The sequence below is a fragment of the Bubalus kerabau genome, chromosome 23, assembly GCF_029407905.1.
Source record: "Bubalus kerabau isolate K-KA32 ecotype Philippines breed swamp buffalo chromosome 23, PCC_UOA_SB_1v2, whole genome shotgun sequence".
In the NCBI taxonomy this organism is placed as follows: Eukaryota; Metazoa; Chordata; class Mammalia; order Artiodactyla; family Bovidae; genus Bubalus; species Bubalus kerabau.
Window position 1 is genome coordinate 37,046,145 of NC_073646.1, and position 16,602 is coordinate 37,062,746.

The 16,602-nt window shown below is 42.9% G+C and overlaps 1 non-coding gene across 1 annotated transcript; it reads right to left on the reverse strand.

Annotated features, from left to right (window-relative positions):
• Positions 1-14,546: 14,546 nt before the first annotated feature.
• Positions 14,547-14,654, reverse strand: LOC129638258 (U6 spliceosomal RNA). The gene has a single exon (XR_008707765.1). It is a non-coding gene; the product is annotated as a U6 spliceosomal RNA (small nuclear RNA).
• Between the last annotated feature and the right edge of the window lie 1,948 nt (positions 14,655-16,602).

Sequence of the window (16,602 nt, forward strand, 5' to 3'; positions counted from 1 at the left end):
GAGTGTTCATTTGGCAAACACTCACTGAGTAGTCTACTAGGTTAATGCACTGTTGTAGATACTGGGAGTACAGCAGTAAACCAACCAACCAAAGTTCCTATCCTCATGAAGCTTACATTCTAGTAGGGGAGGCAGACAATAAGCAAAGAATCATCAGCTCTGATGATTAGAGAGAATCAAGGTATTGTAAAAGAGAATGACTCATTGGGTATTTTAGATTGATTAGGGAACCATCTCTGACCCAAGTGATATTTAAGCTAAGACCTGAGTAACAAAAAAGAAGTCAGTTATGAAATGGAGCAACCCAGGCAGAAGGAAAAGCAAGTGCTAAGGCCCTAAAGCATGAGGCAGCTTGGTGTGTGAGAGCAGCAAAAAAGAAAGTAGAGGTAGTCCAAGGAATACATCTGCTACAGCAAGGGATGCAGGTTCAATCCCTGGTCTGGGAAGATCCCACACGATGAGGAACAACTAAGGTTTTGTGCCAAAACTACTGAGACCAGGCTTTAGAGTCCTTGCACCTAGAGCCAGTGCTCTGCAACAAGAGAGGCCGGGGCAATGAGAAGCCAGCGAACTGCAACTAGAGAGTAGTTACGGCTGCCACAACTAGAGAAAGCCTGCACATAGCAAGGAAGACCTAGAGCAGCCAAAAATAAAGAAATTTTTAAAAGTAAAATAAGGAGGAAAAGGGTATACGTGACCTCTCTCTACTATTTTTATAAAGAAAGGAAAATGCAGGGTGCCTGGAGTGTGGTGAGGAATAGGTGGCAGATAATGCCGGAGTGGGACCTGATGGTGTTAAATGTTTCATACTTCATTCAGTAAGGAATTTGGGATTTTAGTCTAAGTATGATGGGAAGCTGTATTAGTTAGAATTAGGTCCCACTATGACAGAATCGGAGAAGGCAATGGCACCCCACTCCAGCACTCTTGCCAGGAAAATCCCATGGACAGAGAAGCCTGGTGGGCTGCAGTCCATGGGGTCGCTAAGAGTCAGACACGACTGAGCGACTTCACTTTCACTTTTCACTTTCATGCATTGGACAAGGAAATGGCAACCCACTCGTGTTCTTGCCTGGAGAATCCCAGGGGCGGGGGAGCCTGGTGGGCTGCCATCTATGGGGTCTCACAGAGTCGGACACGACTGAAGCGACTTAACAGTAACTTAGCAGCAGCAGCATGACAGAATACCTCAAATGTGTGTGTGTGTGTGTTAATTGCTCAGTTGTGTCCAACTCTTTGCGATCCCATGGACCGTAGCCCACCAGGCTCTTGCATCCATGGAATTCTCCAGGCAAGAATGCTGGAGTGGGTTGCCATTTCCATCTCCAATACCTCAGATAATCAGAGCTTAAACAAGATAAAATTTGTTTCTCTCTCATGTAAAAGTGTAGGTAGGCATTCCAGAGCTGGTGGGTTGCTCCACTGTGTCAGGGACCCGTATGCCTTGTATCTTGTTTCTTAACAGTGCCGTTGCCTCCCCTCCCAAGTTCACCTAGTGGTCTATTCCAGCTTCAGCCATCATTCCTGTTACAGCAGCAAGAAGAGGCTGCTTTGGGATTCTCCAGGCAAGAACACTGGAGTGGGTTGCCATTTCCTTGTCCAATGCATGAAAGTGAAAAGTGAAAGTGAAGTCGCTCAGTCGTGTCTGACTCTTAGTGACCCCATGGACTGCAGCCCACCAGGCTCCTCTGTCCATGGGATTTTCCAGGCAAGAGTACTGGAGTGGGGTGCCATCGCCTTCTCCGAAAGGACATACACACAACCTATTTGTCTCTCCCTGGTCAGAACTCAGTCCTGTGACCACATCTAAGTGCAGGGAGGGTCTCTGAAAAATGTATTCTTTATTTTGGGCTTCTATGTGCACTTGTAAACTTCAGAGATCCTATTATTGAAGTGGTAGGGGAAAAAAGACATTAGGATAAAAACACGGTTTCTGCCACGGAAGCCATTGGAAGAATTGTAGGAGGGGCAAGACATGATAAAGTTAAAAAATAAAACTAAAAAAAAAAACACAATCATTCTGTCTGCTATAGGGCAAATGATTACAGTGGGAATGATTGGAACTAGTGCAAATAAGAGGTGAGTTCAGCAGTCCAGGTGAAGGGTGATGGTGGCCAGAGACCAGGGTTGTAGGAGTGGGTTGGAGAGAAATGAATTGATAGAAGGAATGTTTTTGGAGGTAAAATCCCATAGGATTTGTTAGTGGATTACATGTGGGAGGTACAGGAAAGAGGCATCAATGGCAGCATCTCTAGAGAGGCACTGTCCAGTATTACTCTCTGTGATGATGAAAGTGCTCTGTATCTGACTGTCCAGTATGGTAGCTGCTGGCTACACATGGCCATTCAACATTTGAAATGTGACTAGGAAAGCTGAGAATCTGAAATTTTTATTTTATTTTTTAATTTTTTCTTTATTTGGCTGAGCTGGGTCTTAGTTGCAGCATGCAGGATCTTTTTCTTTAATTTCGGCATGCAAACCCTTAATTGTGGCATGTTGGATCTAGTTCCCTGACCAGGAATCAAACGTGGGCCCCATGCATTGGGAATGCAGAATCTTAGCCAGTGGACTACCAGAGAAGTCCCCTGAAGTTTTTATTTTATTTAAATTGATTTAAATTGAAATAGTCATGTGTGGTTAGTGGCTACCATATTGGACAGGGCAGCTCTAGATTTTTGTTTTGAGCAACTGGGTGGCTTATGGTGCCATTTATTGGTGGAAAAAAAAGGAGACTGTAGCAAGTAAAGGTTAGGAGATGTTGATAGCCAGAGATCAGTAGTTTTGCTTTGGATGTGTTTATTTGAGATACTTGTGAGACCTCCAAGTAGTTGATCAAGTAGACAGGTGGATATATGGAGTTTAGATTTGCAGGTGAGGCCGGAACTGGAAATGTAGGTTTAGGAGTCATCAGCATACAGGAGCTATTTAAAGCCATGGGACTGGAGGAGGTCACTTAGGTACAGCACGTAGATAAAGAAGAGGGCCCAGAACTAAGCTCTGGGGACCCCATGGATACTTGATTTCACCTCTCCAGTTCTCACAGCTGCAAATGCATACTGTGTGTGCTTAGTCACTGTCATGTCCGACTCTTTGCAGATGCACATTAACAGCCCTAAAAAATAAAATGCAACACCAAGTCACATCCAGATATGCAGTTATGACATCTCAGACCACTTTAAACATTCCTTCTCGTGGTGACAGTTTCCAAATGCTGCCTGTTCCTCCTGGATTTCTTATTAGCCAAGGGTTGTTTCTTACTATCCTGAAACTTGGAACAAATTGGTAGACTTAGCTACCACAAACCCCGATGTACACGACGGTCATGGGGGAGGAAAATTAGAACGTTAATATGGATTGTGATCTTTTTCTGTTAAATTGTGCCACGGGGTGTGGTGGTGCAAGGAGGCAACCACCTCTGACCCTCCCAAACCCTATCGGGGAGTAACAGCTCCTATTTCCCCTTTATAATCAGAGCACAGCTAGCACAGGAACACCAGTTCTTGCCATTGCCCTAGTCGGGGGAGGAGTCCCAAATGGCCAGGTGGAACCCTCATTGGGTTCCCTGGCGAAAATACCTCACACCCTTGGACAGTGAAGTTCACAGAACATGAATGATTTGGGGGACGGAAAGCGAATGTTTTCAGAGAGCAAAGTAATAGTGAGAGCTGCTACCTTCCACCTCCCACCCCAACCCGTGGTTTCTGAACCTCTGATATTGGCTGAGGGATAATTGACACTGCATTTCAGTCACTGTGCGAGATCACATATCATTTTCTACAAGAAAGTGTCCCAGCCTCACAGGTGCAGTCTCCTGGGTACTGCTAGATCTGCTTTCAGAACACAATTTCATTGTTCGATATGACCAGCTGCTTCTCATGGATGGGAAATATGATCACGGCCCCTGGCTGGCCAACTGTCTCATTTCTCTCATTGAGAAATGAGTTTCTTGGTTGGAGACAGTTTTGTCTGGACCACCCTGTGTTACACAAAGTCAGTAACTCTAAGGTTGGTGAAATAGTTAGAGGCATGACCTGCAGGGAAAGAAAACTTAAATACAGAATAAGTGTTCCTTCAGAATATTTAAATGACCACACCTTCAGTGACAGAAAGGGCCTGACAAAAGTTGGCCTGCCAGCTAGATTCCTGAAAGTTTCCCAAGAAGCGTGGGTCTCTGTTCAGGCCTCAGGACTATATCCAGGCTCCTAAGGATTTCACTTACTGTTTATAATACTTTTTTTTTTCCTCAGTTATTTTCTTCGTTTCTCCAAAGAAGGATCACATTATATTCCAAAAATGATGGTTTTCACTTCTTTTGATTTAAAAAAATCTCTAATTACTTTTTCTTGTGTAATTTAGTCATTTGAACTTATAGAACTAGTTACATAATAGTGGATATCTTTTCTCCTGTAAGAAGAGAAATGTCAGAAGAAACTCTATAAGAAAGCTGTAGTTGCCCTGGCTGTAACCATCGGCCTGGGTTCTGGTGGTACTTCTCCTTTGCCAATTGGAGTTGTAATTAACTTAGGGTAAGGCAAGGCATGGAAAGCTTTAAAAGGGATCTTCACAAAATATTACCTGTGTCCCTTGATGTCCCTTAGGAAGGGCTGGGAGCTGGCAGGTGGGCCACAGGTAAAATGTGAGGTGGGGCTTGCTTACTGCTGGCTGCAGAGTGAGGAGGGGGCACACATTTCAGCAGGTGATGAAGAGGGGATGGTTCCACGCTGACCCATATACCAGTTAATGTCTTAAAGATCTCAATTTCTTGACTTGGATGCTTACTGCTGTGCTATGCTTAGTCGCTCAGTTGTATTCGACTCTTTGCGACCCCATGGACTGTAGCCCGCCAGGCTCTTCTGTCCGTGGTGATTTTCCAGGCAAGAATACTGGAGTGGGTTGCCATGCCCTCCACCAGGGGATCTTCTGACCCAGGGATTGAACCTAGGTCTCCTGCATTGCAGGTGATTCTTTACTGTCTGAGCCACCAGGGAAGCCCATGAATACTGGAGTGGGTAGCCTATCCCATCTCCAGGGGATCTTCCCGACCCAGGAATTGAACTGGGGTCTCCTGCATTGCAGGTGGATTCTTTACCAGCTGAGTAAGGGGAAGCCCTGACACTTATTTACTTTATTTTAATTTTTTGTTAACTAAGACCAAAAAATTTTCACAAAAGCACTGTTTTAGGTAATTCTCTGGTGGTCCAATGGTTAGGTGTTGGTTCTTTCACTTTGGGGGCCAGAGTTCTATCCTTGGTCCAGGAACTAAGATCCCACAGCTGAGGCCAAATATCTTTTTTTAAGCACTTTTTTTTAGCTTTATCTCATAGATTCTGAAATGTTGTAGTTTTTGTTATTATTTTCTAAATATTCTGGTTTTGATTTGTACTTCTTATTAACTGAAGAGTTTCTTTTAAGGACATATATGTAGCAGCTCAGACTTTTTCTACTACAAAGCTGTAGCTGGTACAAATCACCTCCCTTCTTCACTATCCAGTTCATGTTCCCTTTGCCTTTGGCCTGCAAAAAAAAAAAAAGAGTTTTTTTAAAAGAGAACAATACAAAAATATTCAGGTGACAGGGACATTTTTTTCTTCTTAGTTTTAATATTAATGTTTAGTGATATTACACAATGATCAGAGAATGATGTATGTGTATTAGTTCTTTTTTTTTTTTTTTTTAACCTAATGAGGCTTTCTTTGTAGCTTAGTATTTTGTGAATTTTCTCTGGGTACCTGAAACTCAGGTGTGTCTGTTAATATCAGACCTACCTTATTAATTATGCTGTTGAGTTCATCCAACTCCTTGTTTACTTACTTATAGAGTTTTTTGTAATGTGAAGTCTCTCTGTTTTTTGGCTGCACCACCCACTTGGCATGTGGGATCTTAGTTCCCTGACCAGGGGTGGAGCCCAAGCCCCCTGCAGTGGAAGCATGGAGTCTTAACCACTGGGGTGCCAGGGAAGTCCTGTAAAGTCCCTCTTTTACTTTGCTGTCTCAGCGAGAGAAAGACGGCCCCCTGCCAGGACTTGCCAGTCTGATTGCCATCCACTCCAACTCTTCTGTTTCTCTGAGGTAAACTGGGTCCAGGTAGCACCTCTCTGAGCCTCTGTCTCCTCAGTTCCCCCATCTCAAACACCTGAGACAGATCCTGCAGGGCTTTTGTGCGTCATGTATTCCCCTTACCCTTGAGAAACGTAATGTCTTTGCTCTTTTTAAGATCTGCAAAAGCCATGACCTGGCTACCCTTTCTTCCGTGCACACCTCCACTAGAACTTCACTACTTTCGGCAGCCAATTCCATTTGAATTGTGGTTGGAAGCTTGAGCTAGTTCATTGTTTTGCTGAAACTGGAATTTGTATTTTTGTTTCTTATTTTCCCCATTGCTTTTTTTTCAGGTTTTTTTTAGAATTTTATTTATTTATTTTTTAAAATATAAATTTATTTATTCTAATTGGAGGCTAATTATTTTACAATATTGTAGTGGTTTTGCCATACATTGACATGAATCCGCCACGGGTGTACATGTGTTCCCCATCCTGAACCCCCCTCCCACCTCCCTCCCCATCCCCATTGCTTTTGGATGGCTGCAAAAAGATAGAAGGGAAATACTCTTTTTATGCTACCATCTTCAAAATGAAGTTTCTGTGGTTTTTAATATAATAATGGTGAACCAGTTCACTTCTGGATAGTACCAGCATGCCACAGAGAACCATCTGTAAATGTGGCTAGAATCTTTTTACCCTTGTTTAGCTCATCATAGGGGACTCCTTCCCAAATGAGGCAAATGAAAGCATATGGGACAGGGGAGGGGAGGAGGGTGTAAAGACATAAACAAAGTTTGGGTAACCTACATAGGCCTTCAGAATCTGGAGTCTACTTAGTAATGGGAAGCTCTGGGTTGCCCCATTTTGAAGCAAGATGGATTAAACAATGCTCAGATTGAGTTTCATGGTAACTTTCTATTCCACTTATTTACATGGGACTTCAGGAGCAAGATAGAACATGTTTCCTGAAAGGAGAATAGTTATAGTGAGAGTAGCCCCTGCTCCCCAAACTAGAGAAAGCCTGCATGAAGCAATGAAGACCCAGAGCTTCCATAAATAAATAAATAAGTAGTTATCTGCTGAAATGTGGTCTTGCTTCAACCCCTCTGGGGTCCCCACTATGATGCTCTGTTGGCCATGCCGAAGTTCAGTGGACTAGACACCTCCAGCACCGTGGTTGGCAAGGCCATAAGGTAGTTTGCTCTGCAGTCTGGACTAGTTTCAAAACTTCCTTTCTTGGCCTCTCCTCACTCGAATAGACTTGTTTTCAGGCCAACCAGTAAACAAGTTAAAGAAGGACTCCTAAGCAGACTTGCTTTATGCAAGCTGGCCTTGAGCCCATCTGGGCTCACAGATTCTTCTAAGGAAATCGGCCTGTCTTCCCATGGCCCCCACTGAGTAGGCAGCCCACTCCAGCGGTAGAATTTTGTGCTCAGAGTCACTGGCCACAACTGATTGGTGGGTGGAAAGACCCATGATCCTAAGACAATCAAATCATATCACGACCTGTGACCTTTAAAGTTGTCTGGTGTGGACTTCCCTGGTGGTCCAGTGGTTAAGAATCCGCCTTGCAATGCAGGCAACGTGGTTTCAATCCCCGATCTGGGCCGATTCCACGTGCCACAAGCAACTAAACCCGTGCACCTCAACTACTGAAGCCCCTGCACTCTAGAGCCCGCGCACAGCAGCAAGAGAACCCACCTCAGTGAGAAGCCTGCAAACCGCATGAAGAATCGCCGGCACTCCCGCAACTAGAGGAAGCCTGCACAGCAGTGAAGACACAGTGCTGCCAGAAATAAAGAAATGATTTCTAAGAAGGAGAAATAAAGTTGTTTGGTCTGATGAGACAAGCAAGGCAGACATCAGCTCTGCCCATGATGGAATAATAGGGTCTTCATTCACCCTCTCACTTTAAATGACTTAAAAAATGGGCAAAGGGGAATTCCCTGGTGGCCAAGTGGTTAGGACTCCATACTTTCACTACTGAGGGCCCACGTTCAATCCCTGGTCAGGGAACTAAGATCCCGAAAGCTGCACAGCATAGCCAGATTTTTTGAAAATAAAGGCAAAGTATATAAAACAATTGTTTTCAGTTATTGAACAATAGATAGCACAGAACGATAATACCTGAGAAAAGGGAAAAGAATGTGTTCAACCCTATTGCTGCCCCAATTTGCTGTCTGGATGGAGTTCCCAGGCTGTAGTTCAATGAGGGAGACCGGACACACAGGCCACTGTGTTTCTTGAGGAGACAGAGTTTAGATGAAGAGAGCTTGAGTTTACAGGGCAAAATATTGGAAGGAATGCTGCACCACAGAGACAGAGAAAGAGTTCCTGAAATATTCAAAGGGATTCTCTCGAGTCTTTGGCTGAGTACTTATCATCACATGTGAATGAAGAAACTCCTCAAGGCTGGATAATGAACCATCAGAAAGGAACAGGTGAAACATTCTCTGGTGATCTCACAAGTCTAGGAATAGTTCACATTCCTAATAGCCAGAATGGAAAACCTCATCATACACAAGGCATTTGAGAATACTCTGAAGACTATTGGCTAAATAATACTATAGTCTAGACTAAAGGCTGCTTTGGTCCCCACTGACAAAACTTAAAAGCAAACCTTGAAAAAAGTTACAAAACTATTTCCAAATAGCTTAGCTGCATCCCAACAGAGAAGCCAAATATATTTAAAGGAATACAAAGAAATTCAGCAGCCAGATGTAAAATTCACAATGTCTGGCGTCTAATGAGACAAGAATCAGATGGGAATTCCCTGCTGGTCTAGTGGTTAGGACTCCATGTTTTCACTGCCAAGGGCACAGTTTCAACCCTTGGTTGGGGAACTAGGATCCCTTAAGCCACGTGGTGCAGCCAAAAGCAAACAGAGATTCAAAGAAGCAGGAAAACAATTCATAGTGAGGCAAGAAAACCAAGCAATAGAAACAGACTCAGAAATGACCCAGATGGTAGAATTAGTAAACAAGGACATCAAAATAGCTATTAAAAAATATATATATAGTTGAAGAAGCTTAAGCTCTTGAAGAAGCTTAAGCACAAGCAGAAGAGAAGATAAAGAGGATATCAGATCAGATCAGATCAGTTGCTCAGTCATGTCCGACTCTTTGCAACCCCATGAATCGCAGCACGCCAGGCCTCCCTGTCCATCACCAACTACCGGAGTTCACTCAGACTCACGTCCATCGAGTCGGTGATGCCATCCAGCCATCTCATCCTCTGTCATCCCCTTCTCCTCCTGCCCCCAATCCCTCCCAGCATCAGAGTCTTTTCCAATGAGTCAACTCTTCACATCAGGTGGCCAAAGTACTGGAGTTTCAGCTTTAGCATCATTCCTTCCAAAGAAATCCCAGGGCTGATCGCCTTCAGAATGGACTGGTTGGATCTCCTTGCAGTCCAAGGGACTCTCAAGAGTCTTCTCCAACACCACAGTTCAAAAGCATCAATTCTTTGGCGCTCAGCCTTCTTCACAGTCCAACTCTCACATCCATACATGACCACAGGAAAAACCATAGCCTTGACTAGACAGACCTTTGTTGGCAAAGTAATGTCTTTGCTTTTGAATATGCTATCTAGGTTGGTCATAACTTTCCTTCCAAGGAGTAAGCGTCTTTTAATTTCATGGCTGCAGTCACCATCTGCAGTGATTTTGGAGCCCAGAAAAATAAAGTCTGACACTGTTTCCACTGTTTACCCATCTATTTCCCATGAAGTGGTGGGACCGGATGCCATGATCTTCGTTTTCTGAATGTTGAGCTTTAAGCCAACTTTTTCACTCTCCACTTTCAGTTTCATCAAGAGGCTTTTGAGTTCCTCTTCACTTTCTGCCATAAGGGTGGTGTCATCTGCATATCTGAGGTTATTGATATTTCTCCCGGCAATCTTGATTCCAGCTTGTAAGGCCCAAATCTAAGTTCTAGAAATGGTAAATAAAATATCTGAGGTGACAAGCATAGTGAATGGGATAAACAGTGGACTAGATGCTACAGAAGAAAAGACTATGAACTTGAAGTCATACCAATAGCAACTACTGAAAATGAAATACAGTGGGAAGAAAGATGGGGCAAAAACCCCACAAACAAACAGAAGCCCAGCAAGCTATGGCACAAGTTCGGGAACTGGTCCCCACTCTATATTAACCCCACTCTGGAAGTGGGGTTAATATAGAGACTAAAAATAAGATTTTAGATTTAATTGAAGGTCAGTTTACAAAGGCATTAGGCTCAACAGCAAAAAGAAAAACCACTCAATTAAAACCCCTTCATGGATTACAGCCTTGTCGTGGCACAGGGGCTTGTATAACTACATGAAACTATAAGCCATGCCATGCAGGGCCACCCAAGATGGACCGGTCACAGTGGAGCGTTCTGACAAAACATGGTTCACTGGAGGAGAGAATGGCAAACCACTCTGGTATTCTTGGTGCGAGAACCCCATGAGCAGTATGAAAAGGCAAAAAGATCTGACACTACAAATGGATATCACCAGATGGGTGATCCCGAAATCAGATTGATTATATTCTTTGCAGCTGCAGATGGAGAAATTCTATACAGTCAGCAAAAACAAGACCTGACCGTGGTTCAGATCATGAGCTCCTTATTGCAAAATTCGGGCTTAAATGAAAGAAAGTAGGAAAAACAGCTAGGCCATTCAGGTATGACCTAAATCAAATTACTTATGATTATACAGTGAAGGTGATAAATAGATTCAAGGGATTAGATCGGGTGGACACAGTGCTTTACTATTGACAAAGGTTCATAACATTGTACAGGAGGCAGTGACCAAAACTATCCCACCAAAAAAAGAAATGTAAGAAGACAAAGTGGTTGTCTGAGAAGGCTTTACAAATAGCTGAGAAAAGAAGAGAAATGGAAAACAAGGGAGAAAAGGAAGGATATACCCAACAGAATGCAGAGTTCCAGAGGATAGCAAGGAGACATAAGAAGGCCTTCGTAAGTGAACAATGCAAAGAAATAAAGGAAAACAATAGAATGGGAAAGATTAGAGATTTCTTAAAGAAAATTGGAGATAGTAAGGGAACATTTCATGCAAGGATGGGAATCTAAAGATCAGAAATGCTAAGGACCTAACAGAAGCAGAAGAGATTAAGAAGAGGTGGCAAGAATGCACAGGACAACTATACAAAAAAGATCTTGATGACCCAGATAACCACCATGTTGTGGTCCCTCACCTACAGCCAGATATCCTGGAGTATGAAGTCAAGGGGGCCTAAGGAAGCATTACTCTGGGCGGCACTAGTGGTAAAGAACCTGCATACTAACGCAGGAGATGTAAGAGACGCTTACATCCTGGTTGGGTTTGATCCTCAGGTTGGGAAGATCCCCTGGAGGAGGGCACAGCAACCCACTCCAGTATTCTTGCCTGGAGAATCCCTAGGATAGAGGTCCATAGGGTTGCAAAGAGTCAGACACGACTGAAGTGACTTAGCACGCATGCATGCACTATAAACACAGCTGCTGGAGATGATGGAATTTCAGCTGAGCTATTTCAAATCCTAAAAGATGATGCTGTTATAAAGTGCTGCACTCAAATATGTCAGCAAATTTGGAAAACTCAGCAGTGGCCACAGGACTGGAAAATGTCAGTTTTCATTCCAATCCCAATGAAGAGCAGTGCCAAAGAATGTTCAAACTAGCATACAATTGTGCTCATTTCACATACTAGCAAGGTAATGCTCGAAATCCTTCAATCTAGGCTTCATCAATATGTGAACTGAGAACTTTCAGATGTACAAGCTGCATTTAGAAAAGGCAGAGGAACCAGAGATTGCCAACATTCATTGGATTATAGAGAAAGCAATGGAATTCAAGAAAAACATCAGCTTCACTGACTATGCTAAAGTCTTTGACTGTGGATCACAACAAACTGTGGAAAATTCTTAGAGATAGGAATACCAGACATCTTACTTGTCTCCTGAAAAACCTTTATATGGGTCAAGAAGCAACAGAACTGGATGTGGAACAAAATAGGTTCAAAATTGGGAAAGGGGTACGACAAGGCTGTATATCATCACCTTGCTTATTTAACTTATATGCAGAGCACATCATGTGAAATGCTAGGATGATTGAATCACAAGCTGGAATCAGGATTTCTGGGAGAAATATCAACAACTTCAGATATGCAGATGATACCACTCTAATGGCAGAAAGTGAAGAGTAGCTAAAGAGCCTCTTGATAAAGGTGAAAGAGGAGAGTGAAAAAGCTGTCATAAAACTCAACATTCAAAAAACAAAGATCATGGCATCCAGTCCCATCACTTCATGGCAAATAGATTTTATTTTCTTGGGCTGCAAAATTACTGCAGATGGTGGCTGCAGCCATGAAATTGAAATTAAAATTTCCTTGGAAGGAAAGCTATGACAAACCTAGACAGCATATTAAAAAGCAGAGACATCACTTTGCAACAAAGGTCTGTATAATCAAAGCTATGGTTTTTCTGGTAGTTATGTACAGATGTGAGAGTTGGACCATAAAGAAGGCTAAGTGCCAAAAAACTGATACTTTTGAACTGTGGTGCTGGAGAAGACTCTTGAGAGTCCCTTGGACTGCAAGGAGATCAAACCAGTCAATCCTAAAGAAGTCATCCCTTAATATTCATTGGAAGAACTGATGCTGAAGCTGAAGCTCCAGTACTTTCACCATCTGATATGAAGAGCCAACTCATTGGAAAAGACCTTGATGCTGGGAAGGATTGAAGGCAAAAGGAAAAAAGAGCAGCAGAAGATGAGATGGTTAGATAGCATCACTGACTCAATGGATATGAGTCTGAACAGACTCTGGGAGATAGTGAAGGAGAGGGAAGCCTGGTGTGCTGCAGTCCATGGGGTAACAAAGAATTGGACAGGACTCAGTGACTGAACAACAACAACGGCCATTAAAAAGATGGGCAAAGGACTTGGTTAGACATTTCTCCAAAGAAGATATACAAACGGACAATAAGCATATGAAAAGATACCAAGTATCCTTAGCCATTAGGAAATGCGAATCAAAATCACTTTACACCCATTAGGATGGCTATAATTTTTCCAAAAAAGGAAAACTAAATGCCAATGAGGATATGGAGAAATTGGAACCTTAGTACATTGCTGATGGGTATGTAAAATGCAGTAGCCACTGTGGAAAACAGTTTGACAGTTCCTCAAAAAGGTAAATATAGTATTACCATATGACTCAGCAGTTTCACTCATAGGTACAGGCGTACCTCGGAGACATTGTGAGTATGGTTTTGGACCACCAAAATAAAGCGGATATTACAGTAAAGTGAGTCAGACAAAGTTTTTGGTTTCCCAGTGCATATATGAGTTGAAAGAGACAGTGAAAGTTGCTCAGTTGTGTCCGACTCTCTGTGACCCCATGGACTGTAGTCCATGGAATTCTCCAGGCCAGAATACTGGAGTGGGTAGCCTTTCCCTTCTCGAGGACATCTTCCCAACCCAGGGATCAAACCCAGGTCTCCCGCATTACAGGCGGATTCTTTACCAGCTGAGGTGCATATATAAGTTAGGTTTACACTATTTTGTAGTCTATTAGAGTGCAATAGCATTCTTTCTAAAAAGCAATGTATATACTTTAAAAATACTTCACTGCTAAAAATGCTAACCATCATCTCAGCAAGTCATAACCTTTTTGCTGATGGAGGATCTTGCCTCAGGGTTGATGGCTGCTGACTGATCAGGGTGATTGTGGAAGACTGGGGTGGCTATTGCAAATTCTTAAAATAAGACAGTGATGAATTTTGCCACATTGATTGACTCTTCCTTCTACATGTGATTTCCCCACAGCATGCAACTCTGATAGTATTTTACCCAGAGAACTTCTTCCAAAGTGGAGTCAATCCGCTCAAACCCTGCCACTGCTTTATCAGTTGGGTTTATGTAATATTCTAAATCATTTGTTGTCATTTCAACAATCTCCAAACATCTGCACCAGGAGTAGTTTCCATCTCAAGAAACCACTTTCTCTGCTCATCCATGAAAATTGTATCATCTTCAGGCTCCACTTCTAGTTCTCTTACTGTTTCCACCACATCTGCAGTTGCTTCCTCCACTGAAGTCTTTTTTTTTAATTAATTTATTTTAATCGGAAGCTAATTACTTTACAATATTATAGTGGTTTTTGCCATACATTCACATGAATCAGCCATGGGTGTACATGTGTTCCACATCCTGAACCCCCCTCCCACCTCCCTCCCCATCTCATCCCTCAGGGTCATCCCAGTGCACAGGCCCTGAGCACCCTGTCTCATGCATCACACCTTGACTGGTGATTTGTTTCACATATGATAATATACATGTTTCAATACTATTCTCTCAAATCATCCCACCCTCGCTTTCTCCCACAGAGTCCAAAAGACTGTTCTTTACATCTGTGTCTCTTTTGCTGTCTTGCATACAGGGTCATCGTTACCATCTTTTAAATTCCATATATATGCATTAATATACTGTATTTATGGTGTTTTTCTTTCTGACTTAAAAATATGGAACACTTCACGAATTTGCGTTTCATCCTTGTGCAGGGGCCATAGCTAATCTTCTCTGTATTGCTCCAGTTTTAGTATATGTGCTGCCAGAGCGAGCATTCCATATGTATCTTTTTATTCACTACGTGTGCATGCAAGTTGCTTCAGTCGTGTCCAACTCATTGCAGACCCCATGGACTGTAGCCCATCAGGCTCCTCTGCCCATGGGATTCTCAATGCAAGAATACTGGAGTGGGTTGCCATGCCCTTCTCCAGAGGAATCTTCCTGACTCAGGAGTTGAACCTGTCTCTCCTGTAGCTCCTGCACTGCAGCCAGATTCTTTACCTCTGAGCCACCGGGGAAGCCTTTACTTATTTACTACAATGGAGTGCAAACTGCATTGGAAGCAGGTATTAAAAATAAAAGGATTGAGAATTTCTTGGCAGTCCAGTAGTTAGGACTCAGCACTTTCACTGTCAGGGCCTGGGTTCAATCCTTGGTCGGGGAACTAGAATCCTGCAGGCTGTGTGGCCTGGCAGAGAGAATAGTGCCAAGACAGAGGAAGATCAAACACTCTCAGTGCTGCTGTCTTCAAGGAAAACTGATTCGCTCACTGTTTCTTCTGACATGACTCCTCTTCTATCTGGTGCTCCAGGCCCAGTGCAGCCAGTCCACGCCTGCTTCCCCACCACAGCCCAGCGCTGAGCCCCGGGGGGTGGAGGCCTTCATCCACTGAAGTCTTGAACCCCCTTAAAGTCATCTAAGAGAGTTGGAGTCAACTACTCCCAGGCTCCTCTTAATGTTGATATTTTGACCTCTTCTGATAAATCATGAATGTTCTTCATGGCATCTAAAATGGTGAGTCTTTTCCAGAGGGTTTTCAATTGGCTGCCCAGATACATCAGAGGAATCACTACCTCTCGCAGCTATAGCCTTACAAAGCATATTTCCTAAATAATAATATTTTATTACTATATGTAAAATAGTAAGGGACTCTCTGGTGGCCCAGAGGTAAAGAATCCACCTGCCAATACAAAAGACTCAGATTCAATCCCTGGGCTTGGGATATCCCCTGGAGAAGGAAGTGGTAACCCACTCCAGTATTCTTGGTGGGGAAATCCCATGGGCAGAGAAGCCTGGCGGGCTATAGTCCCTGGGGTCACAAAGAGTCAGACATGACTTAACAACTAAACAACAACATAAAATAGATAATCAACAAGGACCTACTGTATAGCACAGGGAGCTCTACTCAATAGTTTGTAATAATCTATGATGGGAAATTCAGTGGACAGAGGAGCCTGGTGGGCTACAGTCCATGGGGCCGCAAAGAGTTGAACATGCCTGAATGCACAAACATACACATAAGGGAAAAGAATCTGAAAAATTCTTTATGTATATATGTTCTATATCTATATGTATAAATCACTGTGCTGTCCACTGGAGCTAACACAACATTGTAAATCAACTCTGCTTCAGTGAAATTAAAAATAAAAAGGGGGGGAATAAGACTTGAAAATCAAAATGGCTCCTTGATTAATTTGCTGCAAAATGGATATTGTGTTAACAGGCATGAAAACATTAACCTTTTTTAAAAAATTAATTTATTCATTTATTTTCAGCCACACCCTATGGCATGTAGCCATACCCCAACCAGGGATCCAACCCATGCCCCCTGCATTGAAAGGGGAGTCTTAACCACTGGACCACCAGGGAAGTCCCCCTCACCACCCCCCCAATTAATCTTGTTATCCTTCTCCATCAGAGCTCTTATATTTTGAAAATAATCTTTTTTTTCCTGAGTACTAGTTCTAAACAGTGGGCTTAAATATTCAGTAAACCATGTTGTAAACAGATGTGCTATGATGCAGCCTTTGTGGTTCCATTTATAGAGCACAGGCAGAGTAGATTTAGTCTAATTCTTAAGGGCTTTAGGATTTTGGGAATGGTAAATGAACACTAGCTTCAACTTAAAGTCTCCGGATGCTTTAGGCCCTGACAAGAGAGTTAGCCTGTCCTTTGAAACTTTGAAGCCAGGCACTGACTTCTCTCTAGCTAGAAAGTCCTAGA